Raw genomic sequence first — 11,332 nt, forward strand, 5'->3', positions numbered from 1 at the left:
GAGCTTGGGCACGCCTGAAACTCAAATGTCCACACCGAATTTGTTGGCAGAGGTGCGGGCAGGGATGTGGTCGGCACCATCTAGTGCTGACCCAGGCAGCGCCAGGGAGGAGCTCAGGGTTCGAGCAAACTCCTTTTTGGAGGCCATGAAAGTCTTACCATTGACATGGCCAGACTAAACCTGAGGTCCAGAGGAGAGGTTCTGGCATTGGGGGTTCACTAGCAGTTGGGTTCCACCAAAAGTTCTTTACAGTGAGGGTGATGAGACACTGGCCCAGATTTCCCAGAGAGGTGGTGGAGGCCCCATCCCTGGAGACATCCAAGGCCAGGCTTGATGAGGCTCTGAGCAACCTGATCTAGCTGAAGATGTCCCTGCTCACTGCAGGGGGGTTGGACTGGATGGCCTTTGGAGGTCCCTTCCAACACAACACATTCTATGATTCTATGATTCAATAAAAAACAGTAAGTTAGCAAGATTGGAAAAGTGAATTTGAGGTTTATAATGCTGAAATCCATCATTTACCTTGAGAGTATTTGTAAGACTGAGAAGGGCTGTCTACAAACCTCTGTGCTTCCAAGCAAAAATGAACTTTTAAGTAGCTTTAAGAAGATGAAGGACTCTCCATGCTGTGAGCAAATGCCAAACATCTCCTGAAGAGGGGCTCAGCTGGCCGCGTTGGCCACGGCCACTGCCCAGAAGAGGACGCTGGACCACACGGGTGGATGTGGGCTCTGATGCGGAACCACAGGTCTCGCTCCCCTGGAGAAACTCCGATTCCTTAGCTGCCATCTGCTTTATCTCTGAAGAAGAAAGCGTGAAAATCAGGTCATCGGACGTTTCTAGGACTGTCTTTGGAGGAGATGAATAGCTGTTTGGTACCATCCCGCCCGTCATTACTTCAGTGGTGGAAGTTCAAGGTTGTTCAGTCCCTGCATGATGGAAACAGCCTGGAACTATCTGTGCAGATGCAAACAGGCAGCTTTTGATGACAGCCTGTTCTAGGCAGTTGCACACAAGAAGGATTGCAGAGGTGTTTGGATACGGTGACCTGAATTTTTATGCTCAGCTGTGGTGGTGAGTTCATTCTGGGTTTGTCCAGGCTGTTACTTGCATGTCTTACTAATGCTGGCAGTTTAGGTGATTTCAGTATCTGAGAATGATTTGAAAGTCTAATTAATGACATTTTCTTCTCATAGAGATATGCAAAGATTCATAATAAGGAAGATTAATTCTCACCTTACAGTGGTTTGCACTGATCCACATCATCAACCCCTCCAAAAGAGAAGAGGGGTCTCTCCTAGGTCTGCAGCTACCAGGGCATGGGATTCTCATGGGTAACTTCAAATAAAAACACGTCTACATTGCTGCTACATGTCCAGTGCTGAGATGTCCTGGAAGCAGCACAGGACTAACCCTCTCAGCCTTTTGCTGTAGAGCCTGGGAAGCCTTTGGCGTGAATCCAGAGCTAAACACAAGCTCCCATCTTTGGGGCACGAGCAGGACAGTTAAAATCTGCTCATCTGTGCAGTTTATCCTGGCTGAAGATGAAAAGCCACTTCACTGTCCCTCACCGTGCACAGTAGTGCTGGACATCCCTCTGCGATTGAGTAGGGACGGCTGATGCTTTGGGATATCATCAGCTTCAGGAGAGGTGCCTGGAGTCTCCACACAGCTCCCTTGCACCACTTGGGCTCTCACATGTTCATCCTCTCCCTCCCCATGGCCCCACAACCCTCATCCTCATGAATAACAACCAGACCCCACAGACCAAAGGACAGCTTCTTTCTCAGTGTGGTGGCCACCACGCTGAAGGTGCTGTGGGGAGTTATGTTTATTAAGAGTATCCTCAATAGAATCATAGAATGTGTTGGGTTGGAAGGGACCTTTAAAGGCCATCTAGTCCAACGCCCCTGCAATGACCAGGGACATCTTCAACTAGATCAGAGCCCCATCCAACCTGACCTTGAATGTTTCCAGGGATGGGGCATACTCAGCTGGAGGGGCTGCAAAGAAAACCAAAGGCTTCAGCCCCATAGAATCATAGAATGGTTTGGGTTGGAAGGGACCTTGAAGATCATGTAGTCCCAACCCCCTGCCCTGGGCAGGGACACCTCCCACCAGCCCAGGTTGCTCCAAGCCCCGTCCAACCTGGCCTTGAACCCCTCCAGGGATGGGGCAGCCACAGCTTCTCTGGGCAACCTGGGACAGGGGCTCACCACCCTCACACCAAAGAATTTCTTCCTGATATCTCATCTAAATCTGCACTCTTCCAGTTTAAAACCCTTCCCCCTTGTCCCATGGCTCCCCTCCCCGCTCCAGAGTCCCTCCCCAGCTTTCCTGGAGCCCCTTGAGGGACTGGCAGGGGCTGGAAGGTCTCTGCGGAGCCTTCTCTTCTCCAGGCTGAACCCCCCCAGCTCTCTCAGCCTGTCCTCCCAGCAGAGGGGCTCCAGCCCTCTGATCATCTTCGTGGCCCTTCGTACAGGAACTTGTTAGGATTCATAATTTGGTTCCTAATAACAATTTAATGATAGGGTTCACCAGCTTCTGGAAGCAGGTAGCTCCGTATGCTTTTACTTGCTGTGATAAAGTCTCCTAAGAAACAACATCCCTATCAAGCAGGAGTAGCACACACATCTAGAAAGTGTCCAAGCAGAAGGAAATGAAGCTAAATCAGGGATTTTTGCCAAATGCCCAGAGATTCCTCCTGCCAGACCCCTAAATGCCTGACCATCTGCTTCCCTCTGCCCCATAATGTGTCCTGAAGAGGTTCGCCAAGAGGCTTGCCTGGCCTTGGCAGGAGAAGGGGCTCTTCCCACATCTTCCTTTCCTGGCTGGAGAGCAGGATCAGGAACCGTCCTGGTCTCTGGCCACTCTTCCCACATCTCCCTGAAGGACCCCAGGGCACGGGGCAGACCCTGGGGGGCAGAGGTTCCTCTCCCTGGTGGCATGTACTTGGTCTCGATTCACTGGTGAGACCACATCTCCCAGATCAGAGGCAATTATCATGATTTTAGGCTTTTCCGTTAGCAAGCTCTTCTCTGCTACGTGCAGTCATGCCGGCAGGGTTTCGCCTGTGAAATCCAAGAAGTAATTGGCTGCGGAATAGCAGAGAATCACCCTCCATATGCTGCAGTCCCATGACCATTTGCCTCTTGGATGAGGACTAGTATTGTTTAGGGCTCTCAATTTGCTTGTTTTCATTCCCAAAATAGATTGTAATCTTATTACCCACACGCCCAGCTGCTTTACCCTCTGATGTTTTCCCGGGAAGGGGAGTGAAAGAGCACCAAGCGCAAGGTAAAGGATGTTTGTGGTTAAAAATCATCTGCGATTGCAGTGACCCCATCCTCAGCGGTAAATCCAGGGCAGCCGGGAGGCCAGCTGGCACGGCCGAGCTGTATGCAGGATATTAAGGTCTCCTGGCTTCCTAAAAAAGGATCCACGGTGGGCGGCTTGCTGCGTGTTCGTCCCTGTGCTAACTCTGGGAGCCAGTTTGCCCAGACCAAAAGCGTGCCAGGGGCTGCGGCTAAATTTGACGTCTTCGCCTGGTCCCGGCGCTGCTTCATTTACTGGTGTGGATGCAGCCAGGGTTTCTGGAAAAGAACGAGGCGGAGAGCAAAATCCTCCCATAGAGAAGCAGATAAATTATTCTATTTATACAAAATTTGCTACAATAGCAGGAGAGTCAGCTGAAGCTGATTTATATGTTGTTTTCCGTTTAATATCCGCACAGCGCTTTCTAAGAGCTGCCATCCACACTTCTTCACTAAACCCTATCTGAAATATATGGTTTCCCACAAACTGGGTTCATCCTCTTGCGAGCTGGGAGGAGGGAGCCCGCAGGTGTGGGAGAGCTCCCCAGTCAGCTCTCCCGAACCCGCAGCAACGTCAAACTGGGGATTCGGCAACCAGAGGGTGAGTGGGCAAGGCTGAATTCAGACCGCAGGAGGAAGGAGGCTGGCAGGGTGCCACAGAGCAGACATATGTACCCGACACTGTAGACACAAGTGTTCCTTGGCCTAAGTTTCCATAATAAATTATTTTTAGCAAAATATCTTTTTTTTTTTTTTTCAGGGAATAGCTAGTTTCTGGAGAAGCTTTCCCATTTTGATTGAGAGCAGCCCTGAGGAGAAGGACTTGGGGGTGTTGGTGGGTCAGAAGCTCCACAGGAGCTGGCACCATGTGCTGGCAGCCCAGAATCCCCCTCAGAACCCCCCTGCAGCCCCTGGCCTGGGCTGCATCCCCAGCAGCGTGGGCAGCAGGGCGAGGGGGGGGATTCTGCCCCTCTGCTGCGCTCGGGGGAGACCCCCCTGCAGTGCTGCCTCCAGCGCTGGGGCCTCGGCACAGGAGAGACACGGAGCTGTTGGAGCGGGGCCAGAGGAGGCCCCGGAGATGCTGGGAGGGCTGGAGCCCCTCTGCTGGGAGGACAGGCTGAGAGAGCTGGGGGGGTTCAGCCTGGAGAAGAGAAGGCTCCGCGGAGACCTTCCAGCCCCTTCCAGTGCCTAAAGGGGCTCCAGGAAAGCTGGGGAGGGACTCTGGAGCAGGGAGGGGAGCCATGGGACAAGGGGAAGGGTTTTAAACTGCAAGAGGGGAGATTTAGATGAGATTATTAGGAAGAAATTCTTTGGTGTGAGGGTGGTGAGCCCCTGGCCCAGGTTGTCCAGAGAAGCTGTGGCTGCCCCATCCCTGGAGGGGTTCAAGGCCAGGTTGGACGGGGCTGGGAGCAACCTGGGCTGGTGGGAGGTGTCCCTGCCCAGGGCAGGGGGATGGAACTGGATGATCTTGAAAGTCCCTTCCAACCCAAACTGTTCTATGATTCTATGACTTTTTCATAAAGAATCGTGGAACAATACACAATATCCAGAAACTTAACTTTTTTTTCAAAGCTTTTCGTCTTTTCCATCTCAAGATTATTTTTTTTACTTTTCATTTGTCAACCAGGGAAATGTCTGGGTAATGAAAAGAGAACCCTGGGTTTGTTTTCTCCTCTGTTCTGGAATATCCTTTTTTGTCGTGGCATTAGCCAGACGCTCACCAAAGACAAACCGACAGGTCTCTGTGCTCTCGGATTATCTTTAGGGCTGGCCATCCGAAGCACATGGACAACTTGATGCCAGAGTTGTATGCAATTATTCTGAGTGAGTGAGAACAATCACTCGGGTACAAATTGTCCCCAAAACTCTCCCCAGCAATGATTGCTATCTGCGTGGGAAGGGTAGGATACCTGATATCATCTGCGTTTGGCTTTTTCAGAAATTGTTAGGGGGGAAACAGAACGAACCTTTTTCATAGGCTCAAAAATTATTGAATTCTGCAGAAAACATCAACTTAAGCCACTGGACAGGGGTCTGATAAATCTTTCATGTGATGATGTGCCATGACCTGATTTTTTAGTTGGAGGCATGGACGTATTTGAAAGTTTAGCTCTGGATGCAATTTAACATTTGGGGGCCCCTGAGATCTCTCAGTGTGGAGGGAGAGAAACACAGAGAAGGAGAGGAAGGAGAGGGAGAGGGAGAGGGAGAGGGAGAGGGAGAGGGAGAGGGAGAGGGAGAGGGAGAGGGAGGGAGAGGGAAGGAGAGGGAGAGGGAGAGGGAGAGGGAGAGGGAGAGGGAGAGGGAGAGGGAGAGGGAGAGGGAGAGGGAAGGGGAGGGAGAGGGAAGGAGAGGGAGAGGGAAGGAGAGGGAGAGGGAGAGGGAGAGGGAGAGGGAGAGGGAGAGGGAGAGGGAGAGGGAGAGGGAGAGGGAGAGGGAGAGGGAAGGAGAGGGAGAGGGAGAGGGAGAGGGAAGGGAAGGGAAGGGAAGGGAAGGGAAGGGAAGGGAAGGGAAGGGAAGGGAAGAGAAGAGAAGAGAAGAGAAGAGAAGAGAAGAGAAGAGAAGAGAAGAGAAGAGAAGAGAAGAGAAGAGAAGAGAAGAGAAGAGAAGAGAAGAGAAGAGAAGAGAAGAGAAGAGAAGAGAAGAGAAGAGAAGAGAAGAGAAGAGAAGAGAAGAGAAGAGAAGAGAAGAGAAGAGAAGAGAAGAGAGGAAACCCTTGTGGTTATAAAGGTTGTCCATTAGGCAGCAGCATGAAAAAAGGAATGTTAATGAAATGATCTTGACCTGCATGTGGTTTTAAGTGGAAAGATAATTAAACAGACATTTATACAGTGACTGCAGTTTGTCATAGAGACAGCTATGGTTTCTCTGGAGCCCACAAGAAAGCATTATGTCATTCAAGTGAACATGGCTCTTCTTCTGAGCAACCTGGTCTAGTTGAAGATGTCCCTGCTCATTGCAGGAGGGCTGGACTAGATGGCCTTTAAAGGTCCCTTCCCACCCATTCCATTCCATTCCACCTGTTTCTGAAAGGGCAAATAAGGATAACATAAGCTGATAAATTCGTTACGAACTGATTATTTTCTTTTATTATTTTAAAGCTGTGGTGCTTTGAAAGTGTAGTTCTGTGTGCTTTTCCATAGAATATGGGTCGGGTTCTTTGCGTCCCAGGAGGTGCGTATGCTGAGGTAATTCTTCATGACTTAAAAGCTGGGTCTGACTGAATTTAGGAAATTACCAGATCATTCCTGAGAAAGCTGCATCATGAATTGCCTCTTGAATGGTATGAATTAATGTATCTTAAAAAAAAAAAAAACCACCTGGACTTGGTGGAGACTTGATGAAGGTTTCTGGTTGAAAAAAAAAAAAAAGATTTTGCAGCCTGTTTAACTATTAACTCTTCCCTACAAACTGAACAGGCTTGTCACGCTTACATTAAGGGGCTTAAGAGTTCATTTCTTCCCCCTTTATACTCTCGGTGTATCCAAATGCTTTCTTGGTTGTGGTTACACCACAAATACATCTGGTATAGCTGCGGTCCTTCATCACAGCCCTGATTGACAGGGAGGAACTGAAGCATTTTCTGAAGACCACATTTCACAGTGGATTAAAGAGGCAACACGAATAGGACCTGAGGAACCATTTGATCATCTCCAGGCTGACCTTCTGATGCTCAAACCCACCAGGATGGAAGTCTGACCCAAACGCTTTAGGAAGCTTTACTCAAATAAGCAGGGCGACTTGGAGGAGCTACAGGTTTCATAGACCCAGTATTCGCCTCCCCAGACTGGGGGGACAGAGACAGCACAGCCAGCTCATGTCTCCTTCAGAAAATGCAGTGAAGAACCAGTTTTGGAAAACAGGAGAGGAGGAGCAGCAGCAGCTGACGACCTTCTTCCTCTGTGGACCATCCTTGTCCGCCAGGTCAGCCTGAGGTAACATCTCAGCAGCAGACGCACTTCCCACAGCTGCTTTTTCCTATAAATATCCGTAGATTTGCACACGCTGGGTTACAGTAGGCACCTCTGCACCTTTCACTATGTGTCTACAGGTGTCTACAGGTCCCATGAACTTCACCACCAGGGAAAACGGTTTTAAATGTCATGAGCTGGAACCACACACCAGTGTTGTCAGTTCATCAGGGACTGCTTAGGTTGTGCTGAGTATTTAAGATCAAATGTGAATAGGCTGAGTTAGGGTTTGCTAGGCTGAGTGTCTACCATAGCCGGAGGCAGTGTCTGAAGCATTGCTTGTCAGGGAAAAAAGGGTGCTCAGCGTGGGGGTAAATGTTCTCCCTGTTGGATGCTCAGAAGTGAAAATCTTTTCCTTCAGAATCCAATTAATGGTTCCAGTTAATAAAGAACGAATGGCCAGAGTACCTGTGCTTATATGTGACAAAGCGATTAGAGAGGGGGTAGCCCAGTAGGGTCAGACGTGCTCCTACAAGCTGAAATGCCTTTTGTTCCACTGCCTGTTGCAGGGAGAGGGATAAATTTAGAGCAATGACTTGTCATTTCGGAAATCAAAAAGGACACAGAGAAAGTGAGCACTGGAAAAAAAGTCAAGCTGTGCTATAACTCGCCAACAGTAGAGTAAAAGTCTCTTTAGCTGAAAGATCAGAGACAAAGCAGAGCTGCTGCTGTGGGACAAGGGTTTTGCAGAGAGCTTCGGCACAGCCCACAGGCGAATATTTTGCTGTGGTGCTCAGGAAGAAGTAGGGTCAGAAAATCAAAAATAACTGGGAATGGCCTCACTGGAAGTCAGTCTTACAGAAGAGGAGGGCTTTATTCAATACCATCCTTCCCCAAATTCCCCGGCACATAAAACCGGGGCGAAACAACATGAACTTCTCATGAGTGTTTTCAGTCTGTGACTCCACTGTAAAATTTGAGATTCAGTCTTCATGTGCCTGAAGACTAAAACCAAGGCTCTGCTCTTGCAAATACCTCGTCGCCAAAACAGGTAAAAAGCTCTGTATTAGTCTGATCACAGCAGAGCTCTGGGCGAATAATTTAATGTAGCTGCAGAGAAGGCAAATGCCACAGAGGCAGCAAACTCTGGCCAGCAACAGAGCAGGACTCATGCCTTCATTGATACCTTTCTTGCACTGAGAAGCCCAAAACTGGACACAGGAGTCAAGATGCAGACCCAAAAGTGCCAAGCAGGGGGAAATAATCACTTTCCTTGACCTGCTGGCTATGCTTTTGCTGATAGAGTCCAGTATGCAGTTGGCCTTCACTGCTGCAAGGATACGCTGCTGACTCACATCGAACTGAATGTTTTGTGGTTGGTGAAGCTACTGGAAAGGACATGTTTTGGAAAAAGGATGTGTATTTATATAGTGAAATGGAGGAAATGTCACCTTGAGGGAAGATAAGGAGACGAAGCGGTGTGGCTTATCAAAGCTTTGCGCTGGGGAATGATTCAGTTCAGGGTACAAGTATCTTCACAGGGAGAATATACCAAAAAATAAATACAGCTGTTTAACTGAACACAGGAAGGCATAACCTCCTCATGCTTCTCAGTTAAACAGACTACATGTCTTCATTTCCTGGAGGACTTCAGCTCATGAGTGGATACTCTTCACCAGGGAAAATTTTCACAAAGAGTGGAACTCCATGACTTGTAAAGTCCAGAAAACATGATTATATTTACTCCTCCTTCTTTTTTTAATACATAGAGATGTTGTGATCTTGAGCTACCACAGGGTGTGCCCATACTCTAATATAAACAGTGCTGTACTCATAAAATCATAGAATTACAGAATGGTTTGGGTTGGAAGGGACCTTTAAAGATCACCTAGTTCCAACCTCCCTGCCCTGGGCAGGGACACCTTCCACCAGACCCGGTTGCTCCAAGCCCCGGCCAACCTGGCCTTGAACCCCTCCAGGGATGGGGCAGCCACAGCTGCTCTGGGCAACCTGGGCAAGGGGCTCACCACCCTCACACCAAAGAATTTCTTATATCTCATCTAAATCTCCCCTCTTTCAGTTTAAAACCCTTCCCCTCGTCCCATGGCTCCCCTCCCTGCTCTAGAGTCCCTTCCTATCTTTCCTGTAGGGCCCTTTAGGGACTGGCAGGGGCTGGAAGGTCTCCCTGGAGCCTTCTCTTCTCCAGGCTGAACCCCCCCAGCTCTCTCAGCCTGTCCTCCCAGCAGAGGGGCTCCAGCCCTCCCAGCATCTCCGGGGCCTCCTCTGGTCCCGCTCCAACAGCTCCGTGTCTCTCCTGTGCCGAGGCCCCAGCGCTGGAGGCAGCACTGCAGGGGGGTGTCTCCAGAGTGGAAGAGCAGAATCACCTCCCTCAACCTACTGGCCACACTTCTTTTGATGCAGGCCAGGATGCAGTTGGCTTTCTGGACTGTGAGCATACTCCTAAATGGTTGGCACAGTCCTGGGAGCTGTTTTGTCCCAGAACATCCAGCCCCAGTTTCATCAAATCCAGAGTGCAACTTCAGGAGTTACCATGGACCATGGACCATGCCCAATATGCATTTTGGATAGAACCATGATGTTTTGGAAGCTGATAGAATTTAATATCATGGTCATGGTCAAACCAGGTCAGCTGGCCTATGGACCAGGAGAAGGGCCTTGATGATGTTTAGTGTGTAGCAAATGAAAATGTTTGAGCAGCTCAGCAGAAAGCAGAGGGCAAGATGAACCAAGGCTGCAAACAGCCTTGCCTCCACAGCTGAGCTAAGTTATCCTTTTGACATCTGCTTGCCGCGCAGCATAAGGTTCAGCTGCCTTAGACATGCCAAGGACTTGGCTTCAAATTTTCAACTGCAAAGAGCCAGAGGAGAGGAATCAAGGGATCCCAGTTCCCTTTGCTGTTTCACTGTTTAAGCCATTCACCCCCCCGTCTTTCCTTCTTCTGTGTTAAATGAGCCAAGGGCAGTGGAAAAGGGAGGTCCTCCAGGCACCACGAGCCACAGAAACAAACCGTATCTTGTTAGAAGAACTAGGTGAGGACATTTGTCTGCCTGTACGAAAATTTACAACAGACTGTTTTCACAGATAGCTTGTAGGTATCTGACACCCTTGAAAGGCGATAGGATAGGATACGGTAGGATGGGATACGATAGGACAGGATAGGGTTGTTTTCTTACTGCCCTCCTTCCCCCTTGAAAAAGTGCCCAGCATAATTTATTACAGGTGACAAACAAAGGGTCCCGCTTAAAACCAGCAAAGACCATCATTATTTCATTTGCTGGATAATTTATCTCTGGTTTTAAAGTACCCAATTTCTTCAACTGCATCTATTGCACCTGCCTTTTCCGGAGCACCTCATTAGCAGGATCGTATGAGTCTAAGTAATCTGGCAATTAGCACAGTGGAAATCCTCAGTATCTATTACTCTGAAGTAGGCTGGACCAAGTCTATGTTCACTGCTAAGCATTTTGGGAAAGACTTGCAAAAACTGGTAATTGCAAGGTAACAAACAAGGGAAAATAAGCCCAGATTTATATTCAAGATGATAGACTATACATTTCTTATTACCACTCTTGAAAATATTTTATTTACTGGTACAGAGGCAGCCTGTGTGAAAAATACAAGGATCACGGAGGTCACTACTCATACCAGGAAAAAGCTGGAAAGAAATAAGCCCGATGGAAACATCTGTGGAAGGTGGGTGGGAGATCTGCCTGGGGGCAAATGGTTCTAGACTTCCGGGAAAAAAACATAAAATTATTTACATGAAGGCTAGATGATATCCGATTCAAAATTACAATGCAAAATATGTTTTGTGAAGAAACATAAAAGATCCTTCCCCTCCTCTGCGGGCGTTTCTCCAGCTGTGCTGCTCCTCCCGCGGTGCAGAGTGCTTCGGCGTCTCCCGGCAGTGGTTTCTTTCGCCTTGACTCATCCAGCCTCACCCTTTCTGCTCCTTGTGCCTTAACTCAAAGGGGGAAATTATAGCTGCTGGTTTTGCATCGAGAAAAGATGAATCCACACAAATACTGCAGCTCCGCATGCTGAGCCGACATTAGCAGCGAGTGGTGGTGTTTGTTTGAATTCAAA

Source organism: Larus michahellis, chromosome 3, assembly GCF_964199755.1.
Source record: "Larus michahellis chromosome 3, bLarMic1.1, whole genome shotgun sequence".
Classification (NCBI taxonomy): Eukaryota; Metazoa; Chordata; class Aves; order Charadriiformes; family Laridae; genus Larus; species Larus michahellis.